This window comes from Macaca nemestrina, chromosome 1, assembly GCF_043159975.1.
Source record: "Macaca nemestrina isolate mMacNem1 chromosome 1, mMacNem.hap1, whole genome shotgun sequence".
Lineage (NCBI taxonomy): Eukaryota > Metazoa > Chordata > Mammalia > Primates > Cercopithecidae > Macaca > Macaca nemestrina.
Window position 1 is genome coordinate 162,674,668 of NC_092125.1, and position 24,321 is coordinate 162,698,988.

The 24,321-nt window shown below is 37.8% G+C and overlaps 1 protein-coding gene and 1 long non-coding RNA gene across 3 annotated transcripts in view; one reads left to right on the forward strand and one right to left on the reverse strand.

Annotated features, from left to right (window-relative positions):
• The window catches only part of LOC105498370 (prostaglandin E receptor 3), a 204,093-nt gene that overhangs the window by 81,410 nt on the left and 98,362 nt on the right, over positions 1–24,321 (forward strand). The gene's annotated exons all lie outside the window — the stretch shown is intronic.
• Positions 37–11,145, reverse strand: LOC139361914 (uncharacterized). Its single transcript, XR_011619884.1, has 3 exons — positions 10,911–11,145; positions 4,527–4,595; positions 37–140 (listed from the first exon to the last, which is right to left on the reverse strand). It is a non-coding gene; the product is annotated as an uncharacterized lncRNA (long non-coding RNA).

The window sequence follows — 24,321 nt, forward strand, 5'->3', positions numbered from 1 at the left end:
AAGCAGCCTTTCTTCTTCTTGTCCTTTTTTTTCTCTTCCTCCCTTTCTTCTGTCCCCTCGTTTACTTAATTCACCACATATTTACTGAGTGTCTCCTCTGTAGGTACCATGCTAAGGGCCATACTTCACCTATACGACATCTTGGGAAGTGATGAAAATATGGTCTCAGAAGTTTTGCCATAGGATCATATGCTGTGACTACATACCATTTCTGCCAACTATAATGACTCAATTGTAGAGTCCTTCTTAAACAGCAGAACCAGTTGTGAATTAGCTATAAAAACCATAACTACTTTCTTCCAAATCTATACTTAAAATCGTCTTAACTAGCATAAAGCTGATGCTCTACACAATCCCTTTACTTAAGTTTAAATTCAGTGAATTTTACTGAGTACATAGTATATGCCAACATCGGAAGAATTTCCATTCTTCTGTTACCTCTGTCTGTTCCTCATTCATCTGTGTGACTAGCTGTCATCTATTCACTGTTTTATTTTTACAAAAGATGGTACAGTTTATAGAGGGCTTCACCAATTTTTCATAACTAATATAAGTAAGAATTCAAATTCAGGTTCAAGTTTTTAAAATTCCAAGTGTACTGTTCCTTCTTACAGCACAATGGAATGAAAGATTTGCTGCAATTATATTCTGTTTACGAGACAAAGTGATGTGGTAACAGAAATATGAGTTTTGGAATCAAACTTGGATTTAAATCTGGCTGTGCCACTCACAAGCTCTGTGACTCTGAGAAAGTTAATTAGTTTCATTGCATCTCAGTAAATTAATCTATAAATTGAAGATAATAGTACTTACCTGTAGGGTAATTGTAATAACGTGCATAAAATGAGTATTGCACGATAGATCCTCAGAAAGTATTTACTATGATTGATTCTTTACTCAGACTTATTTCTACCTATTTAATATGAATCTCAGTTTCAACTACAAACTGGCTTCCTGACTGTGTGGGTTTAAATGTCATGAACGGAATCAACTCCAACCATCCTTTGGATGCTATACTTGTTTATAAGATGTCATGATAATTTTTGTCCATGCAAAACCTACCCACCTCCCACATGTTCAGATCTCACCTTATCCTCAGGCCTTGAATACTTTAAGTATTTTTGTTTTTTCCTTACCTCTGTCTGCAACTTTGAAGCTACGTAGTACCCATTTTGACTATTGTATTGTACTATTCCTTAAATATTTCCATTGTGTATGTCTCTTTCCATGTGACAAAACTGTAATTCATGGTGGACAGGACTCGTTTCTTAATTTTTTCCATAGGTCTCTTGGCACTAGTGTAGTGTTTGACCCTAGAAAGATGTTACTAATTAAGTAAATTGTCAGCAAAGGTAACATGTACAAGATTAACATAAGTGAACATGATAGCTTTTTGTTTTTATGTTATTGTTCATGTTATTGGTTGTTGTCATTTCACGTTAAACTTTCCTGGTTTAAAAATGTCTACATCCAGGGAGAATAATCACAAGAAGTGTTTTTTGTTTGTCTGTTTAAGACAGAGTCTTACTCTGTAGCCCAGGCTGGAGTGTAATGGCGTGATCTCGGGTCACTGCAACCTTGGTCTCCCTAGTTCAAGCAATTCTCCTGCCTCAGCCTCCTGAGTAGCTGGGATTACAGGCACCCACCACCACTCCCAGCTAATTTTTGTATTTTTAGTAGAGATGGGGTTTCACCATGTTGGCCAGGCTGGTCTCAAACCCCTAACCTTAAGTGATCCACTCACCTCAACCCCCCAAAGTGCTGGGATTACAGGTGTGAGCCACCATACCCAGCCCACATGAAGTTTTATATAACATGTTTATTAAAGGTTTTTTTGGTTCAAGTAATAAGTAATAAAATAATTAGAAAAGTTAGAAAAATAATGACTATTTGGCAAAAATATTTCTCATACAATGAGAAATTATCTTTGTCCAATTAGTTTAAAATCTAATGTAGAGAAACTATATATCTATATATACATATCAGTATATATATGTATATATGAGATACTTTAAAAAATAGACTTTAATTTTTAGAGTAGTTTTAGTTTCATAGCAAAACTGAGCAGGTACAGAGGACATTTTTGTTTACAATCTGCACAAATGTATCCATTGTGTACTAAATTCATTGAAAATAATGTCATGCTACATGTGTACTCAAATACTCTGGGTTGTAATTCAGCAACCCAGACTTGGTTTTTAACACCAACTTGGTTTTTAACAAGTACCGTCATCTTCATTTTCAATAAACACAAATTCTCATCATTATGTAACAAGGTTATAATGAAGATAGAACTAACCCTCAAAATAAAGTAAGATCCTTAAGAACTTTGCCCCCAAAAAAAGTTACTTGTGAAGAACTGATGCTTGATCTACAGTTTTATTGTAATTGTAGTAACTACTGTAAAGCTCTGTGGGATACATACGTGAAACAAACATACAACATTAATATGCTTTAAGTGAGCTATATAGACCTGAGTCCTGACTATACATATAATATATTCCATGTACTTTAAAACTTACAGCTTTTGCATTGGAAGAAATGAACTGCTGCCTACTCCAGCCCCCATCGTATTGCAGCATTAGTGCTTTCATTCAGCATCAGTGCAACCCAGCGTAAAATAAAACAAACAAATAAAAAAAAAACTCAGCTGTGCTGTTCCCAAGAGAGGTTGGACCAGGGTAATGTAAAGAGGCATGCCAAGCCATGCCAAGATCTATTAGCCAGGAATAGGTAAGAGAACAGAGAATATTGTGTTTAGAAGGGCTTTGGCTTCCATCAGAAGGTAATTTATCTAAGTTCTCCCAAGGAGGGAAGAGAAAAGTAGAGTCATTATCTTTTACATAATAAAATATATCCACAGAATATATGAAAATTCAGGCAGTGTTAGCTTGGGTCTGTGTTTTTAGTATCTATAAGAATAATTTTCAAAAATTAAACATAATAAAATAAAAGTTATAAGGAAATCAGATGAACTAAGAGAAAAAGCTTTTCAACATCCTTAGTACTTGGAAGCACATTTCAAAGAAATCTGTTCTTAAGATAATTGTCACTATGCAGGTATCTTAAGGATCTGTATAAAATATATACTTCTCATTATATTTTTAGTTATGACTACAGAAGTGTTTAACTGTCATCTTAAAAATATCTGTCCTCATATTTTTTATTAATACAGGCTTTTACGATCTTATTAATTCAAAATATTTCTAGGCTCATCCTAGATTTTCTACAGCTTTATTTTCATTATCTGAATTTTTTTTACTTTAAAAGAGTGTGTACAATAAATACTTTTAAAAACTTCTGTATTTTTATTTAAATACTCAAACACATTGTAAGCTATTGTGGCCAGGACTTAAAGCACCTACAGAGAACCTATAGAGTCTAGCACAGTCAGTACTAAGCACATAGAAATTGCTCAATAAAAATGTGATGAATAGTCTCAGTGGACCAGACTGTAATATAAATGAATGATGCCTAAGACAAGTAGGTGATATTACACTGTGAGTAATGGTGGCATTTAGTTGGCAGCTGATTCTCTATTTACATTTCTTTTTTGATATTATGCCATTTTGGTCAGTCTTTAAATTTAAGTAGTACAAGGAAGTCTTTTTTTAGACTTCTTGAAGAAAACAGCTGTATTTTTTTTAACATGGCATGACTGCTGTTAAGAAAAACTGTAAATTAGTTCAATCATTGTGGAAGACAGTATAGAGATTCCTCAAGGATCTAGAACCAGAAATACCACTTGTCCCAGTAATCCTATGACTGGGTATATACCCCCCAAAATAGAAATCATTCTACTATAAAGACACATGAACATGTATGATTATTGCAGCACTATTTAAAATAGCAAAGACATGGAACCAACACAAATGCCCATCAGTGATAGACTGGATAAAGAAAATGTGGTACATATACACCACGGAATACTATGCAGTCACAAAAGGGAATGAGATCATGTGCTTTGCAGGGACATGAATGAAGCTGGAAGCTATCATCCTCAGCAAACTAACACAGGAACAGAAAACCAAACACCACATGTTTTCACTCATAGGAACAGAAAACCAAACACCACATGTTCTCACTTGTAAGTGGGAGCTGAACATTGAGAACACATGGACACAGAGAGGGGAACAACATATACCAGGGACTGTTGGGGAGTCGGCGGTGAGGGGAGGGAACTCAGAGGACAGGTCAATAGGTGCAGCAAATCACCATGGCACATGTACACCTATGTAACAAACCTGCACGTTCTGTGCATGTACTCTGTTTTTTTTTTTAAGAAGAAATAAAGAGCAAAATGTAAACAATGGAAAAAATAGATAAATACAAGCCTGCATATTGAATAACTTCTTTCTTTATATTCATTTTTTAGAATTTTTCATTTCTATAGGTTTTGGGGGATCAAGTGTTATTTGGTTACATGAGTAAGTTCTTTAGTGGTGATTCGTGAGATTTTGGTGCACCCATCACCTGAGCAGTATACACTGAAACAACTTATTTTAGCCAGTTATCTAATTTCTTACCTTGGCAGAGGAGCTGAATTTTAACTTTACACCTACAGGCAGATGAAGGTATTGCAGAAGATATATAGCCTGTACAATAAAATAAACATAATTTGCACACATGAGAACAGGAGAAAATATTTTATTACTTCTTTGAGCAAAGTATAGTTTTCTCTTTACAGAAATAAGTACACCAGGGCCTTAGTAAATGAATGACAGTTTTCAGTTTATTTCCAGATAAAAGTTGGTGATTTCTAATTATGGTTTTAATCAGTTTATTGATTTAACCTAAAACTCAAATGCTAAATCTCTTCGGATTCATTGGAATTACATAAGAAATATTTATGGAGCATTACTTTGAGAAAGTAGCAAAAAATAAATTCCAAGTGCATATGAAAAACCTGAGAACTTAAGTAACAAGCTCTGAAATCCTATGGTCCTGGAAGAGCAGAAGAAAATACACACTAAACCACAGAACAATGAAAAATACAGGATAAAGCAAAAGTAAAGCAGAGAGGAAGGTAAATTTGTCACAAAACTGGACAAAGGATAATTTAGTAAGAGGTGCTCCATAAACACTTGCTGCTTGTTGTGGTGGTGGGAGGAAGATGCTGCTGGTAAAGAATAAGACACAGGTATTCAAGTAAAATTAGCTAAATGTCATACTAAGTATAGAGGGAATGGGGAAAAGATAGTATATAGTCTTAAAGAAACTTTTGAAAAAGTAAGAAAAATACAAGATTGAGTTAATCTCCTTTCTCTGTATCTAATCATCCTGTAAGTTCCATTAGTTCTACAAGTATTTCTCAATTCTGCCCCTCCGTTTTCGCTGGCATGGTCTACATCTAGGTCTCCACCATTTCCCATCTGCATTGCTTCAGTAACAGGTGTCTTGATTCTGATCTTGGCCCCTCCATCCATTTTCCACACCTGCTGCCAGAGTTATATTTTGTTAATAAAATGAAAATCTGTTTTATTTTCTTTTTTAAACATCTTTAATATTTTCCTGTGAGTTTCAGGATAAAGTTAAAACAACCAAACTTAGTCCACAGAGCTTTCTACAACCTAGTCCCTGCAAGGCTCTGATTTTTTTTTTTTTTTTTTATATCCACCTGGCTTTATAGCAATGCCTACCTGCTCTCTCATGTCTCTGTGCTTTGCATATGCTGTTCTAAGTACATTGGATACTCCCTTCTCCCTTTCTCTATGTGACTAACCCTCACTCATCTTTCATATTTCAACAGAAGTACCACTTCCTTCAAGAAGCCTCCTTCCTTTAGAAAACATTTTTCTGTGTTTAATTTGTTGGTTTATTTGTCCATCTTCTTCACTATGGAAGATGGGAACCATATTTCTCACTTCCTCGTCTAGTGTGTCTATCACAGTATATGGCATAGAGCCGGTACAAACAAATTCTTGCTGGAGAAAGAAAGAATGGAAAGAAGAGATGCAAAAATCAACCATGAAAGTTTGAGCAAAAATAATAATTCAAGATAATTCAAGACTGAAACCATCCTTTTGTTACTTAAAACCAGTAATTAGTCACATTTTCTGAATGATCACTTGATACGGTTTGGCTGTGTCCCCACCCAAATCTCATCTTGAATTGTAGCTCCCATAATTCCCACCTGTCATGAGAGGGACCCACTGGGAAGTAATTGAATCATGGGAGTGGGTCTTTCCTGTCTGTTCTCCTGATAGTGAATACATCTCACAAGATCTGATGGTTTTACAAAGGGGAGTTCACCTGCACATGCTGTCTTTCCTGCGCTCATGTAAGACATGACTTTGCTCCTCATTCACCTCCCACCATGATTGTGAGGCCTCCCCAGTTATGTAGAGCTGTGAGTCAATTGAACCTCTTTCCTTTATAGGTTGCCCATTTTAGCTAGTTTTTGTTGGCAGCGTGGGAACAGACTGATACGGTAAATTGAGTGTTGCCACAAAGGGCACCTGAGAATGTGGAAACAACTTTGGAACTGGGTGATAGGTGAAGGTTGAAACAGTGTGCAGGGCTCAGAAGATAGGAAAATGTGGGAAAATTTGGAACTTCCTAGAGAATTGGAGGGCTCAGAGAACAGAAAGATGTGGGAAAGTCTGGAACTTCCTAGAGACTTGTTGAAAGGCTTTGGCCAAAATGCTGGCAGTGATGTGGACAATAAAGTTCAGGCTGACATGGTCTCAGATGGAGATAAGGAAATTGTTGGGAACTGGAACAAAGGTGACTCTTGCTGTGCTTTAGCAAAGAGACTGGTGACTTTTAGCCTCTGCCCTAGATACATGTGGAACTTTGAACTTGAGAGAGATGCTTTGGGACATCTGGTGGAAGAAATTTCTAGGTAACGAAACATTCAAGAGGAAGTGAAGCATTAAAGTTTGGAAAATTTGCAGACTGACCATGCAAAGGAAAAGAAAAACCCATTTTCTGGGGAGAAATTCAAGCCTGCCACAGAAATTTGCATAAGTAATCAGGAGCCCAACGTGAATCACCAAGACAATGGAAAAAATGTCTCCAAGGCATGTTGGAGACCTTTCTGGCAGCCCCTCCATTGGAGGCCTGGAGGATTAGGAGGGAAAAATGGATTCCTGGGCCTCCTCTGCTGTGTGCAGCCTAGGGGCTTGGTGCTCTGCGGCTGCTCCAGCCATGGCTAGAGGGAGCCAAGGTACCATTCAGGCAGTGGCTTCGGATAGTGCTGGCCCTGGGCCTTGGCAGCTTCCACACGGTGTTGGGCTTGCAGGTGCACAGAGGCCAGGAATTGAAGTTTGGGTGCCTCTTCCTGGATTTCAGAGGATGTGTGCAGATGCCTGGATATCCAGAGATTTGCTGCAGGGTCAGGGCCCTTGTGGAGGCCTTTACTGGGTCAGGGCCCAGTAAGGAGGGGAGATGTGAGGTTGGAACCCCCATGCAGAGTCCCCACTGAGACACTGGCTAGTAGAGTCATGGGAGGAGGGCTGCCATCCTGCAGACCCCAGAATGTGTATCTGCCAAAGGCTCGTGTGGTGCGGTGTGCCTGGAAAAACCTCAGATACTAAATGCCAGCCCATGAAATCAGTCAGGAGGGCGGCTGTACCCTGCAAAACCAGAGGGACAGAGCTGTCCCAGATTATGAGAACCCACCTCTTGCATCAGGGCGACCTGGATGGGAGACATGGAGTCAAAGGAGATCATTTTGGAGCTTTAAGATTTGACTGTCTCACTGAAATTCAGACTTGCATGGGGCCTGTAGCCCCTTCAATTTCTCCCATTTGGAGTAGCTGTATTTACCAAACACCTGTACCCCTATTGTATCTAGGAAGTAACTAACTTGGTTTTGATTTTACAGGCTCCTAGGCACAAGGGACTTGCCTTGTCTCAGATGAAACTTTGGACTGCAGACTTTTGAGTTAATGCTGAAAAGAGTTAAGATTTTGGGAAAGTGTTGGGAAGGCATGATTGGTTTTGAAATGTGAGGGCATAGATTTGGGAGGGGTCAAGAGTGGAATGATATGATTTGGCTGTGTCCCCACCCAAATCTCATCTTGAGTTGTATTTCCCATGTGTTGTGAGAGGGACCTGAGGGGAGGTAATTGAATCATGGGGGCAGGTCTTTCCCGTTCTGTTCTCATGATAGTGAATAAGTTTCATGAGATCTGATGGTTTTATAAAGGCGAGTTCCCTTGCACACACTCTCTTGCCTGCCACCATGTAAGACATGACTTTGCTCCTCATTCACCTTCCACCATGAAGTGTAAGGCTTCCCCAGACATATGGAACTATGAGTCAATTGAACCTTTTTTTTTTATAGATTGCCCAGTCTCACGTATGTCTTTGTTGGCAGTGAGGGAACAGACTAACACACTGCCCAGTTGATGGCTTTCCTGTAACAGACAGAACTAATTTTACATTTAGAATCAAAGCATGCAGAGTCCTGTTGAGATAGCAAACAAAACTAAAGATGAGTATTACAACCTTTTCTCACTTGGTAGAATTTAAAACAATCTTGGAAACTCCAGGAAAAATAACAAATGAAAATGTTGCTCTCAAATCTGACCCTGCATTTCTTCAAAAGTAGAATAGAGTCATCTTGGAGGAGCAGCTCAGGCTTGTAAGTTGGGTAGCTGTGGGTTTGAACCCTGACTGATACTAGGCAGTTGTATAATCTTCAAGACTCTATATCTGATCTTGTTTAGCCTCGCTTTTCTTATTTGTAAAACAGAGTAACATCTACTTGCAGTGCTGCTGCAAAAATTAGAGCTAAAGTGTGTCAGGTCACTATTTTTAGAATCATTACAAATCCCCAGAAGGCAAAGATGGTCCAAAGAAAGCCATTTACAGGATGCCTCGACTTTGAGTTTGTGGCTGGAATTTGGATCTAAGAGATAGGAATTATGTGTCCTCAAAAGCAGCAGATGGGCATGATAGAGCCCTAAGCAATTTTACTACAATCCTTTTGGAAACCTCTAATTGTTCTCTAAAGAGTTAACTTCAATTATCATTAGCCATCTGCTGAACCAATGGGATTTCCTCTGCAAGTGCCAGCAAGAATATTCCTGCCAGATAAAGAGAAAATGCTTTTGAAATAAAACTTGTAGAGCATAACTCACACGTAAATACTTTCAAAGTTAAGAGGAAACAGCCTGAGGCTAGAGCCACCATTAATATTCAGAATGCATAAAATATGCATGTTGCCGGGCGCGGTGGCTTAAGCCTGTAATCCCAGCACTTTGGGAGGCCTAGACGGGCGGATCACGAGGTCAGGAGATCAAGACCATCCTGGCTAACACGGTGAAACCCCGTCTCTACTAAAAATACAAAAAATTAGCCGGGCGTGGTGGCGGGCGCCTGTAGTCCCAGCTACTCGGAGGCTGAAGCGGGAGAATGGCGTGAACCCGGGAGGCGGAGCTTGCAGTGAGCCGAGATCGCGCCACTGCACTCCAGCCTGGGAGACACAGTGAGACTCCGTCTCAAAAAAAAAAAATAAAATAAAATAAAAATAAAATAAAATAAAATAAAATATGCATGTTGTATGCTAAGAAAGAGTGAAATGTAAGCAGAGTTACCAGTGAAGGCTACATCATCTGAGTCTGTTTCAGAGTGATCTCTGGACAACACCATGATACCAGGGCCAGTGGGATTAAGGAAGACTATCTCCCAAGGCACCTGTTCATAAAAAGAAAAAGCAGGGTACTGTGGTCAGCCAATGGGATCAGGAAATTCAAGATACAGAACCTAGTACTTGTGCTACCCTTAGCTCATCACATAGCTACTGCCATATTGCAGAATTCATTGGAACCAAGTGGAAAAATGACAGATGCTAAAAGAAGGGAATTTATAGAGATTTGGTGTAGCATTTTCCAGACTCGCCTAATCATATTAGTCATGCAGGGATTGTTGAAATAGAAAATTCTAAGCGTTTCCCCAGAGGTTGAGTCAGAAAGTCTGGCATGGGGCCGAGGATTTTGCATTTTTTAAACCTTCCAGGTGATTCTTCTCATCAGGCAGGTTTGACATTGATGTAGTCCAGTGGTTCTTAAAGTATTGCCCCCAGATCAGCAGTATCAGCGTTACCTGGGAACTTCTTAAAAATGCAAGCTATTGGGACCCCACTCCAGACCTATGAATTGGCAACTATGGGGTGGAGTGGAAAGAGGGGACAGCAATCTGTGTTTTCAAAGCCCTCTGGTGATTATCATACATACTAAAGTTTGGGATCTACATTTGTCAAATGTGGCCCAGAGAGCTGGAAGTGGGGAGTGTAGCCGCTGATTAGGAAATTCTCCTGGCCCAAATTCTCCTAGGACTAAGAAGGTCATGATTTAAATCCAGGTACTAACTGTTGCTTTTCCCTTGACTTCATTGTCTCTTTTTCTGTTTTCTAAGGAGCAGTTTAATTGTGTGGCCCTTTTTAAATTTCCCGCTGATCAAGGCCAATCCCCTTTCTCCCTGATAGCAAGGATTCTTTATTATTTTTCTCCTTGATCCTCTTGCTTTTTTTGCTCCCATCTTAAAGACATCAGTAGAATGACATTGGTAGTATGGTTGAGGCTCACATTTCTGTCAAATGTGTTTTAATACTGGAATGTATCCAGAGATCTGCTGTAATATTTTTTAATGGGAAGTTTTAGCAAATCTTGTCCTCTTTACAAAGCCTCACTTTTTTTTCACCGTTTGGAAGGGCAAGGCAATGCTTAAAGATATTATCCATTTTTAAAATGGCCCTCATTTTGAAGGTTAGATTCTGGCATCAATGACATGCAAATATTCCCACTCAGTGTACAAAAGCAGAAATAAAAAGGGAGTCACTAATCAGTTAATGAGACAATTTTCTGGCACAACTCTGAAGAAAGTATATTAGTGTTAATTTCTTTTGGTTGCCACCACGAAATACCATATGCTGAGTGGTTTAAGCAACAGAAATATAGTACCTCACAGTTCTGGAGGCCAGAAGTCCAGGATCAAGGTGTTGGCACTGTTGGTTTCTTCCATGAGCTGTGAGGGAAAAACCCGTTCCATCCCTTTCTTATCGCTTCTGGCGGTTTGCTAGCAAGCTTTGGAGTTTCTTGGCTTGTAGATGCATACCCGTCTATGTTTTTAGGTTCTCGAAGTGTCCTCCCTGAGTATGTGTGTTCCCACTTTTTAAAGAACACCAATCATATTGATTTAGGGGACCATCCTACCTCATCTTAACTAATTATATCTACAATGACCTTATTTTCAAATAAGGTCACATTAGGCACCAGGAATTAGGACTCCAATATATGAATTTGAAAGGGGTGACAAAATCAACTCATATCAAGAAGGGTTGGTGGAGGGAGAAAACTAAATCTAAACTCCAAAATCCTAAAGACCTGACATGATGTTGTCTGTGGGACTTTAAAAATTGAATAAAAATCTCAATGACACATGTTGGCCCTGGCTACAATTAAGAAATCTATAAAACATAGATGAAAAAAATTGAAGAGGGGCTGGGCATGGTGGCTCATGCCTGTAATCCCAGCACCTTGGGAGGCTGAGGCGGGTGTATCATTTGAGGTCAGGAGTTCAAAACCAACCTGGCCAATATAGTGAAACCCCGTCTCTACTAAAAGTACAAAAATTAGTCAAGCATGGTGGTGGGTGCCTGTAATCACAGCTACTCAGGAGGCTGAGGCAGGAGAATCGTTTGAGTCCGGGAGGTGGAGGTTGCAATGAGCCAAGATCTTGCCACTGCACTCCAGCAGCCTGGGTAACGGACTGAGACTCCATCTAAAAAAAGAAAAAAAAAAAAATTGAAGAGGACACAAATAAATTGAAAGATATTCTCTGTTCATGTATTGGAAAAATTAATCATTAAAATTTCCATATTACCCCAATCTGCAGATTCAATGCAATTCTTATCAAAATACTAGTGACATTCCTCACAGAAATAGAAAAAACAATTTTAAAATGTATATGGAACCACAGAAGACCCAGATAGCCACAGCAATTCTGAGCAAAAAAGACAAAGCTGGATGCATCACACTGTCTGACTTCAAAATATACTACAAAGCTCTAGTAACCAACACAGAATAATACTGGCATAAAAATGGACACATAGACCAATGGAAAAAAGAACCAAGAAATAAATCCATGCATTTACAGCCAACTGATTTTTGACAAAGATGCCAAGAACATACATTGGGGAAAGGACAATCTCCTCAATAAATGGTGCTGAAAAAAATGGATAGCCATATGCAGAAGCATGAAACTAGATCCCCATCTCTCACAATATACAAAAATCAACTCTAAACAGATTAAAGACTTAAACATAAGATCCAAACTATGAAACTACTATGCAAAAGATAGAGGAAATGCTTCTTGAATTTGAGCTGGAAAAGGATTTTTTGAATAAAACTTCAAAAGCACTGGCAAAAAAAGCTAAAATAGACAAATAAGATTACATAAAATTAAAAACTTCTGTACAGCAAAGGAAATAATCAATGAAGTGAAAAGAAAATCTACAGAATGAGAAATATTTGCAAACTATGCATCTGATAATAAATTAAAATCCAGATTATATATAAAACTCAAACAACTCAACAGCCAAAAACCAAAAAATCAGGTAAAAAATGGCAAAAGACCTGAATAGACATTTTTTCACAAGAATACATACAAATAACCAACAGATATATTTAAAAATGCAAAACTTCACTAATCACCTGAGGAATGCACATGAAAACCACAATGATATCACCTCACCACAGTTAAAATAGCTTTTTTCAAAAAGACAAACAATGCTGGCAGAGAAAAGAGAACTCTCACACATGATTGGCAGAAATACAAGGTAATACAGTCATTATGGAAAACTGTATAAAGGTTCCTTTAAAAACTAGAAATAGACTACCATTTGGCATACATCAAAGAAAATGAAATCAGTGTGTTGATGATATATCTGCACACCCATGTTTATTATAGTGCTATTCACAGTAGTCAAGATACGGAATAAATCTAGGTGATCATCTACAGATGAATGGATTAAAAAGAGTTACACACACACACACACACACACACACATACAATAGAATACTATTTAACCATAACACAGAGTGAAATCATGTCATTTGAAGCAATGCAGATGAACCTGGGGGACATTATATTAAGTGAAATAAACTAGACACAGAAAGACAAACACTGCATAATCTCACTCATGTGAAATCTAAAAGCATTGATTTCAAAGAAATAGAGAGTAGAATAGTGGCTACCAAAGGCTGGAAGTGGGGGCAACAAAAGGTTGGTCAATTGCTACAATGTTAAATTATACAGGAAGAATAAGTTTTGGTGTTGTATTACACAATATTGTGACTATAGAAAATAACATTGTACTACATATTCAAGATAGCTAGAAGATTTTGAAGGTTGTCACCACAAAGAAATGTCTAAAATGATGGATATAATAACTACTCCAATTTGATCATTACACTATGTATATGTGCCTCAAAACATCACATTGTATCCTCAAAATATGTAATATTATTGTGTCAATTATAAATTTAAAAATAAATTTTAAAAAGGAAGAGAATTCAAGTGGTCAGATTTCTGACCTTGTATTATCTGGAAGATTTCCCTGCAAAAAATAAATACTACAAAGTTTTTAAAGCACATGGTGGGAAAAATATTTACGTTGTACATAACAGATTTTAAATGATCAAATTAAATGAAAGTGAAATTGCTCTATTTATATTGGAGAGGATGAAATGTTGTAGGAATGCCTGCAGTTACGTTATCAACTCAGGTTGACTTCACTGCTTTGAATAGTCAAATTTTTCCCTGGTAGTTTCCAAATTAGAGCAATGTACTCATTTAGGGGTTGAAGTTTGAAAGGAAATCAGATGACGCCCATTTAAAAGATGATTAAGGTTTACATAATTCTTTGGACAAGGGGACATTCGAACAGATGTATGATGCTATTACTGAAAACAGAGAGTAATGGTGTCTCACTGTTGCCTTCTTGATTCAGACTTTCTTATTTGGGGATTTTAATTTACCTTTCTGTCCTGTACACAGACAAACCTTCAAAAGAGTATAACAAACAGCTTTACTTCTATTATTATTATTATTATTAAGACAGAGTCTTGTTTTGCCACCTAGGCTGGAGTGCAGTGGCAAGATCTCAGCTCACAGCAACCTCCAACTCTCCGGCTCAAGCGATTCTCCTGCCTCGACCTCCCAAGTAGCTGGGATTACAGTCATGGGCCACCACACCTGCCTAATTTTTGTATTTTTTAGTTAAGATGGGGTTTCACCATGTTGGCCAGGCTGTTCTCGAACCCCTGGCCTCAAGTGATCTGCCCACTTCCGCTTCCCAAAGTGTTGGGATTACAGGTGTGAGTCACCACGCCAGGCCTATATTTACTAACAAAAGTTTCACCTTGAGTTTGGGTCAACTGCCTCTGCTGGTCTCTTGACTCCACAGTCCAGTTGTTGGCACCAATTTATCTTGGTGCTTTGGAAGCCTGTAAAGGCAGTTCATGATCATTCAGAACATTCTTCAGTGTTGTTTCTAATGCATGTATTGTTAGTCTTATCCTGACCTTTACATTGTGCCAGTAAAATTCCATTGATTGTACTTTTTCATCACTGTATTTGTGTACCCACGTCCCACTTTTTAAAGGAAAAGTCATGGTTGAAAGACATGTGCTTGTGTTCTAAGAAGTGATGCAACTGTTTTTGGGGGAAAAAAAAATGGAACTTTAAGCATATTTCTAAAGTTCTTTTTGTATCAACACTTCTTGCTGTGTTTTCCCAGTCGTGGTAGTATTTGACAAACACCCAGCTGACACTAATCTGGTACACAGCTGAACAAATCATTTTCTTAAAATGGTTCCCCCAAAAGGCTAATTATAAATATAAATGCCTGTAATTACTTAGATTACCTGTCTATATACAAATTATTGTAGGAAATATAGAGGGAACTGCATTTGTATGATCCACTCAACAACATTCACAATATCCTGTAATGAGTTCACACTTCAACTTCACTCAGACTTCACAATTATACAAGAAATTAACTCTCTCTCATGGTGGAGATAGTTGCCCAAACCTGTAGTGGCTCTCCTCTGCAGTGGGGTTGGAAGTAGCTACTTGAGATGCCATAGACAGCCAAAGTCCAGTTAAGATCAATCCTAGACTGGGCGTTGAAAAATTTCTTTAGGTCCTTCAGTTTACATTAGGCATCTGGTTGGTTGTCTTTAAAAAAATGTATAATTGTGCATAGTGATGGGATTAGTGGCCCTAGAATATATTTCTGTAACAATTCCACCCTTGAATGAATGATAAAATCAAATAGGGCCAAATATATTTCAAGCAAGAAGTTCTGCTTTAAGAACTAATGACCAATTTCTAGTGATATTATTAGAAGTGTTATAAAATGTTTTTTATTTCCTGTATTTCTATTGGGGAAAGAGGACAAGAGCAGGATGGATAACTCCAAGCGCTTCCAATCTCTACTAACGGAACAATATCAGATCATGCAGGAAGGAACGTGTCTCCATCTGATTTTAGTATTGTTTTTCTTAGTAGGATTTTTATCCGCTCTCCCTTCCTCCTTGCCTTCCTTCCCTTCTTCCTTTCCTCCATCTTTCTTCTCTGTCTCTCACTTTCTCTCTTTGAATACTTACCAGGTGAATAAAATCCACTTGATTGTGCATTACCTAAGAATAAGAATCAGGTTATTTCTAGAATGATGAGACTATCTGATGCAAGGAGAAAAGGGAAGTAAACTTTTTTAAAGTTTACAATCTATAAGTGCTTTATATCCACTATGTCATGTAATAGCCAACACCTTTCATGAGATTGTTATTATAAACTTTCATTTCAGAGATGAGAAGCTTGAGGCTCATCTCTAAATTATGGCTTAATTAACTTACTTCCTCAAGGCCTATAGATTTATGTGGTGTTATTAGAATTTAAATCCAGGTTTGTCTGGCTACAAATTCTGTATTTCCACTGTAAGTTTCAAAACATTTTCATTGTTTACAACTGACTGCAAATATCTTGATGTTAGAAATTATGTTAGCCATAAGAAAATAATTATAGTTTCTTAAAGAAATGATGAGACTAAAATCTTAGCTTTCTTCTCTAGTCTTTTCTTTTTTCATAAAGGTAGAGATTACAATTCTCTGAAACTGTGGGTATTATTTTTAGCCAGAAAACATGACAATATAGAATAGCTTACTTTAATTTCATTTTCAATAGTAAATTTGTAGTTTCTTTTTTTAACCGTCATGTGTTTTTTCTTCCTTTTAGTTGTTAAATGTAGAAAACAGAATTTAAAATTCCCAACTATAAAACAAAAAAAGAAATATTTGTATTACATGATAGCAAAATGCCATCAAGAGACACTATTGAATTTGCTTTCTCACACAGAGAAAAAGTAATAGTGAAACGGGAAAAATGGATATTAGACTTGAAATCAGAGCTACTGGTTTTGGAATATAGACTCTTCCATTTATCTTATACGTGAATTTGGGTAAATGATTTAAAACCTTTAAGCTTCAGTTCCATCATCTACGACAAAGTTCTTAATGCAGATTTGCAGGATTGCTGTGAGGATTAATATGAGAAGACTATGTTAAGACTGTCCGAACATTTTTAAGAGTAATGTAGACATACAGCACTAGTACTGCCAGTCCCCACTCCTGACCCTGTGGAACATCCTGCCTAGCTATGATGGTAGTCTTTCCAGCAGATCTGGACAGCTTCACGAAATGAAGCCTCATAAAAGTCTTTTATAAAGACTGCCCCAATAGACCTGCCTAGGTTAGTGGACCTAACAAGTGGACACAATTAAGCTAGATGGATCCTCTAGGCCAGCCTGTGTTCAGGTGAGAGATATCTGCTGCCTTTTTCCACCTAAGGCCTAAAATACTAAGTTGGAGCTTTAGCCCTTTAACTTAATTCCTGTTAAAATGCAGCTATCTTAGTGAGTGATTTCTATATACTTTGCTGGGAGCAGCGTGTGACAGAGGGGTGGGAATGGGACAGAGAAATCATGAGTTGGACACAGAAGAGACAGAAAGTCATGCCTATGACTAGGAGAAGCTTGGTAGGCAGAACTGAGGGGATGAATGACAGTGTTCTCCATTTCTACAGTCTCTTCAGATTCAGCCATGCCTATGTGGTTTATCTTTTGCTATACTTTCAGTCTATTTACCATTACCCCTCACAGAAATAGCTATTTTCATTGAACATCATCTGTGGTTTAGCATCCTGCTGGGAACTTTACATATTAAATTATAGCAAACTTATACTGTTATTACTGTTTTTCAGATGAGAAAAAGAAGACTCAGAGAGCAACTAAGTTGCAAAGATAGTTTTAAAACTAGTTGCATTTGAATCCAAACCTCTTCACTTTCTGCCAACCGTACTGCTTGTCATATTCCCTTAAATTAAAAGTTTGTATTTTCCTTCCTATCAAGAATGTGAAGGAGCCTATCCCAGTCACAAAGATTAGGATATATAGTAGCAGCAGCAACAACAACAACAAATCCCCAAATATTAGCATTTAAAAATGGCAAAAGGTCTTTGACCCCATATAACATGTCTGTTGGGGATCAGCTGTGAGAACTTGGAAGCACATTGTCCTCATCAGGGACTCGGGCTATTGGAGGCTTCAAGCATCGCTAGACCCCACAGCACACAGAAGGGAAGAATTGTATGGCAGCTTTTTTTTCTTTTTTTTTCTTTTTTGAGACAGAGTCTTGCTCTGTCGCCCAGGCTGTATGGCAGCTCTTAAATACTGCCAGAGCAAGTATTATGTGATGCCAAACTAAAGAAGTATGGTTGTTCCTTGGTATCCACAGGGGATTAGTTACATGACCACCTCCCCCATACCAAAATCCCAGGATGCTCAAATCCCTTATATAAATTATAGTAGTATTTGCATACAATTTATGCACATCCTCCTGTACATTTTAAATAATCTCTGGATTACTTATAATACCTAATACAATGTAAATGTTGTATAAATAGTGATTATACTGTATCACTTTTTTATTTGTATTATTTTTATTGTTGCATTGGTATTTTTTACTATTTTCTTTTCTCAATATTTTTGATCTGTGGTTAGTTAATCTGCAGTTTGCAGAACCCCCAGATACAGAGGCCATCTGCACATTGTGAGCAGGTATAAACCTATCATGTACTGGAACAGAGGAGAAATGAGGTACTCGTGAGCAGCATTAATGTACACACCAGAATCTCAATAATAAAGACAGAATAACAGTGAAGAAAATAACTACAAGAGTGCTGTGTTTTAAAAAAGCTAGCTCCTCCAGCTGAGTTTGTGACTCTAATCCCTGCTTATTTTGAGCACTTTCCATGTGTTGATTGACTTGGAAAGGTAGGAGATTACCAGCAAGCCAGACCATTTGGGCAAACATGGGCATATTTTTAGCAAAGCTGAACAAACTGGTTGGTCATTTAAACTACCCAATTTAGACTTATGGTAAGAATAGCACATGGTTCAGAATTGCCAAGACTGCTGCTTTAGTCAACAGAAAATTTTTCATATGCATGGTGGTAATGCAGTGCGTCTCTGGAAGAAATGTAAGAGTATTTTAACATTTGGTCCAGAAGAAATATGCAAAGGGTGTTTGTAGAATTTGGTGCCCTCCTCAGTGACTTGAGGTTATGGATTTGTGAACTGAAAATCTGTAATTTGTTCAGGTTATTAAAACTCATTCTAATTCAAAATCATTAGAATGGCAAAAAACTTCCACTTTTAGGACTCTATGAAACCTACATTAACCTTAAAGTAACAAAGCTAGTAAGTGTGATGTAGTAGAAGGGGCTTTAAGGAAGGCAGGGTTCATAAACCCATCATGAAGTTACTTACTGCAAGAACTTTAATTAATTTCAAATCTTTCAGGCCATTTCTCATCTGTTATGTGAGAATATTAAGTAAATGTGGCAAGTACTGTTGATTCTACCTTCAAAATATATCTTGTACTATTCACTTCTCTCCATCTCTGAAACTCCTAATTCAGGCAAAACTCATTTCTCAGCTAGACCACCACACCTGTTCCTAATACATCTCCTCTTGCCCCCACCAGCCCACTCATTACTCAGCAGACAAGGATCTTTCCTGCCCCAGGTTCTTTGCACATGCTATCCCACTCTTTTCCCTACCTCCTGCATGCTACAGCTCTGTTTCTTCCTTTAACAGCTTAAGTACTTTCTCAAAGCATTTTTTCTTGCTATTCCTAACTACAGTAGATTTCTCTATTATTTACTATCTCAGCTCATTTGTTTCCTTCATGGTGCCTATCCTATGTAGTAATTTGTTTCTGTTCGTGTGTTTACCTTTGGTTTTCTATATTAGAATATGAGTTTCCCAAGGGCAGAGACGGGCTTTGTCTTGTCTGTCCTTGAATCCACCGAGCAAAGTGCCTGGCACATTGGAGGTGCTGAGGAAATATTTGTGTAATGATTGAAGGAATTGCTGTGAAGAATATGTGAGTTAATTAAGTGCATCTTTAGGTACCTGGGTAGTGCTTGGTTAATATTGTTATTCTTTCCCTTTTCTTTACCAGTGCTGCCCAATCAATCTCCATTTCTTCTACTCCATGCATTTCCCTGCTGAAGGTATACTAGCATGTTTCCCCATCATATGCAAGTATCCTAGAAATCTAAACTAAAAGGCAAAGATATTGAAGTACAGAGAACAGAAGAAATTGCTCTTGACTTTGATACATTGTTCTTTTAATATATCTGTGTTTTTGTGAATTATGCACTGAAACTCTTACATGACCTTTCCTACACCAGATTTAGAGGTTTGTAATCAGCGGACAAATGTTTGTTTCTTATGATTTCTTTCCATAGGTTATACAGTATCTCTAAGTTTGTCTTGAACAATGCTGTTAAAAAATAATTTTAATACTTCATTGTTATTTTCTTTTATTATTCAAAAATCGGTGGAAAATGAAGATGCAAAAATGCAGAAAGTGGTTATAAAAAGTTAGCTAAGGAACAGTAGAGTTAAGACAAAGGAAAAAGGAATTAAGCATGCAATGGATGGTTACCATTTAGTTTCTATTGGATACATTAAAATTAAACTGATTAATAGTGTCTTTATTTACAAAGGAAGCAAGTAAGTTTAAAGAATAGCATGAAACGGGCCTGGCACAGTGTCTCACGCCTGTAATTCCAGCACTTTGGAGGCTGAGGCAGGCAGATGATCACTTAAGGTCAGGGGTTTTAGACCAGCCTGGTCAACATGGTGAAACCCCATCTCTACCAAACAACAACAACTACAAAAATGAAAATTAGCCAGGTGCGGTGGTGGGCTCCTGTAGTCCCAGCTACTCAGGAGGCTGAGGTGAGAGAATCGCTTGAACCTGGGAAGTGAAGGTTGCAGTGAGCCAAGATCGTTCTGTGTGACAGAGCGAGACTTTGTGTAAAAAAAAAAAAAAAAAAAAAAAAAAAAGCATGAAATGCTAGAATTTATTGGATATTATATCTAAAAGGAGAGCATATTTATGAAATTTAAATCAGTTTTTTTAGCTCTCTGTAGAACAAAATCCCCACTCTAAAATACATTATCTCTTGCATATTTGACTTTCTTATATGTTTTTAGTCTGATTTTGTTTGAAAGTAGTGAATTGCCAATACAGCTTGCTGCTTTTGTCCCCTGAAAGGTGAGCAAACCCACCCTGTCATTTACTTATGAGGAACTTATGACTCAGTGAGGTGAAGGAATTAGTCCTACTGGAATGCCTCCATTCTTTGTAATCAGTTGCCTGAATTATTTTAGAGTCTGTTTATTTTAAAGGAATCTTTCATAGTTCTGGCAAAAATTTATTTATAAATGGCTTTCAGTTTGGAGTAGAAAATATTAACTATTACACAGCTGATCATTTTAGATGTACAAGAAGTAAGGCACTCAGGATGTCCTTAACTTTGTTTTCCTCTTGGTTGGTTAATCCCTCCATATGCAATGGGTTTTTTACTTCAATCTGTTTCTCGTTTAAGACCACTGAAAGTTAATCCATGGAGATCACACTCTGTACCTTCTGAAAAACTCTAACAAATCAAGTTTAAAATTTTCCTGACCCTTCTTCAAGTCTTCCTTCACTCCTTAACTCCTGCCAGTGTGTCCTGGGAATTTGCCTCTGGACTTTGACACATTTACTCTTTAGATTTGTTATGTCCCACATTCACTGAACTTTGCCATATTCTTAATGTTGATCTGGATTTGCAGAGGGGGTTTTGGAGTTCTGCCCATATTCCCAATGTCTAATCCCTAGCAAGCCTATCTCTGTTTTCCTCCACTATCCACTGCCTTAAATTAAATTATCATTATGCTAGCTACATTTCAAGTTCTTGGTAGCCACATGTAACTACTGGTAATCATATTGGACAGAATAGAAAGTTGTATTGAACAGTGCTACCCTAGAGTGTCGAGACCTTCACCTACCTGTGCCAGCGTCAGTATCTCTCTCTATAGATGAAATATCTGGGCAACACAAACTAGAATGCCTCAAGGGTCCATAAAATCATTTGGCAAGTTAAGTCTCAGCAAAAATATCCTTGATGTTTTTTCTTTATAGTTAATGATGCATTTTCATTGCTTTCCAAACTCTTTCACAAGGCTTACAAAATCCATCATGACCTTTACCATTTGTCTAATTTCATTATTTCTCTTTCCCTTGAACAGTACTCTTTTGAACTATTTTACATTTCTTGACTCCAAGTCTAAACTTGCTATTCTTTCTGTCTAGAATATTCTTCGTTTCCTATTCAGTGTTTCAAGTATTCTCTGGTGCTATGGGACACTTTAAGAGGAGGAGTTTAATCCCTTTGGACAACTTAGAGATGTGGAATTAATTTAATGTTACTTGATTATTTCTATCATTCAACATCAGAAAGCAATTTAGGGCACAGGCAATGTGAAACTGAATTTGGTACACAGAAAATTATGAAATACTAAACTTCTTAAGGGAGGAGTCCTTAACCTCAGAAACTTAGATTGTTCCTATTGTTTTATAAGAAACAAAACTTTTGCATATTTATCCGTAGATGTGTATGTGTGTATGTAACTCCCTTCCCCCACATAAACTTTTCCCAACACTCCTTTACCCCACACCTGAACACACAATGGAGGAGAGAATGGAGGAGCTCTGTGAATAAAATGCAAACTGTATTTGAATGTAGCCCAATATTTAACTCAAAGAAAATATTTTAATACTAGCCAGAACTTTTGAGAAGCATGCTCTAATTCATCCTTTCTTTTTCTTTATGACATCTGTCTAGAGGGAACATTTGTGGAAGAGACTCATCCACAGAGAGAGTAGGGTTGGCAGAAGCAGTGCAGCTCACAGATAGGCTGCGGTCCTTCCTGTAAGGCAGCACCTGACCTCTATCTAGTGAGAAACATTTAGAGAGAGTAGGCTGACTTACAGCAAAGAATGACAAAGAGTTGGGGTATCCCCTTTGAAGATACTTCCTAGTATTATTATAACATCTTTTTTTCTGAGACGGAGTTGCACTCTTGTTGCCCAGGCTGGAGTGCAATGGCATGATCTCAGCTTACCACAACCTCCGCCTCCCAGGTTCAAGCAGTTCTCCTGCCTCAGTCTCCCAAGTAGCTGGGATTACAGGCATGTGCCACCATGCCCCGCTAATTTTGTATTTTTAGTAGAGACGGGGTTTCTCCATGTTGGTCAGGCTGGTCTTGAACTCCCAACCTCAGGTGATCTGCCCGCCTCGGCCTCCCAAAGTGCTAGGATTACAGGTGTGAGTCACCGTGCCTAGCCATATTATTATAATGTCTTAAGCTAATATATTTGAATGGATGACAAACATGGTCTGGCACTTCACCTGTATGCTTTTCCCTGTTCTTCCTTTATCTATGTTTGGGGTGCAGAGACGAGGATAGAGATCTCTTCAGGAAATGTGTTTACTTAATGACAATAAGCTACAAGGAGCCTTTCCTGATACTTTTACTCAAGACTTGAGAATTGAACCTGATGCTATGCTTCAGACTAATAAGAAAATGAAAAGAAAATTTGTGAAGTTTTATAATATACCTATAGTTGCAATATCATCCTGAAAATGCAGTAACTATGATGAAGATTTCCCAAATTCCATTCAATAGATCTCAATTTGACCAAGATCAGAATATTCAATTAAAATTTCAGGCACTTAAAGCAAGAACTCATAATCTTCATCAAGCCAAAAATATACACCCACTTGAGAAACTATTCACAATTCAGATGAAATGTCTCTGGTCATTTTTCTTTTCAGTTATTGCAAAATCTGCTTCAGTGAAACATGCCCATCTGTTTCTGTATAATTAAAAAATATCTTGTACAAGTAATGAAGTACATGAAATCAAACACACTTGTTAAACTAATGGCATATGGAGTTATTATGCATGTGAGACTCGAGGCTCAGTGATTAGATTATGCCTCTCCACTTCCATTATGACTGCAAATTGGTATGCAGCCATTTTCAAATTAGTGACTGTATTAGTTAGTTCATGGGCTGCTGTAAAGATCTGCCTGAGACTGGGTAAATTATAAAGGAAAGAGGTTTAATTGACTCACAGTTCCACAGAACTTGCGAAGCCTCTGGAAACTTACAATTATGGTGGAAGGGGAAGCAAACACATCCTTATCCACATGGCGGCAGGAAGGAGAAGTGCAGAACAAAGAGGGGTGGGGGAAAAGCCCCTTACAAAACCATCAGATCTCATGAGAACTCACTCACTATCATGAGACCAGCATGGAGGTAACCACCCCCATGATTCCATTACCTCCCACCGGCTCCCTACCATGTATAATTCAAGCTGAAATTTGGGTGGGGATGCAGCCAAAGCATATCAGTGGCAACATATAAACACCAAGACTCATGTCTAGTTTTGCAGAGTGTTGGTTTTATATGATAGCAGTTACTGTCCCTATGCAGTGAAGTGTGATACAGGTTCTTCCTAAGGCATTGCAGGAAACCTCTATCATTTCATCACACTCACTATGCTAAAAGCCATGATGAAATCCATGACTGTGCTCTCTAGCACTTACTTATGTTTTGATTACTACAAATAATTTTTTTTACATTTTGTTTCTTAGGATTCTCAGGCACAAACACCCATGCATCCTATCAAAACAAAACAAACCATAGCAAATATATGTAAACACTTTTGGAATATGTACACATAGATAAACAAGTGTATAGAACGTAACAAAGTTTCTAAACCTTATCACATTGTTTATTTTAGTTGCCAGTACTCAACAATTATTCAAGAAATTCAGACCCCAACAGTGTTAATGTCTCAGCAATGTAACCTGAAGCTCAGCAACCCAAGTCTATATCAGTGGG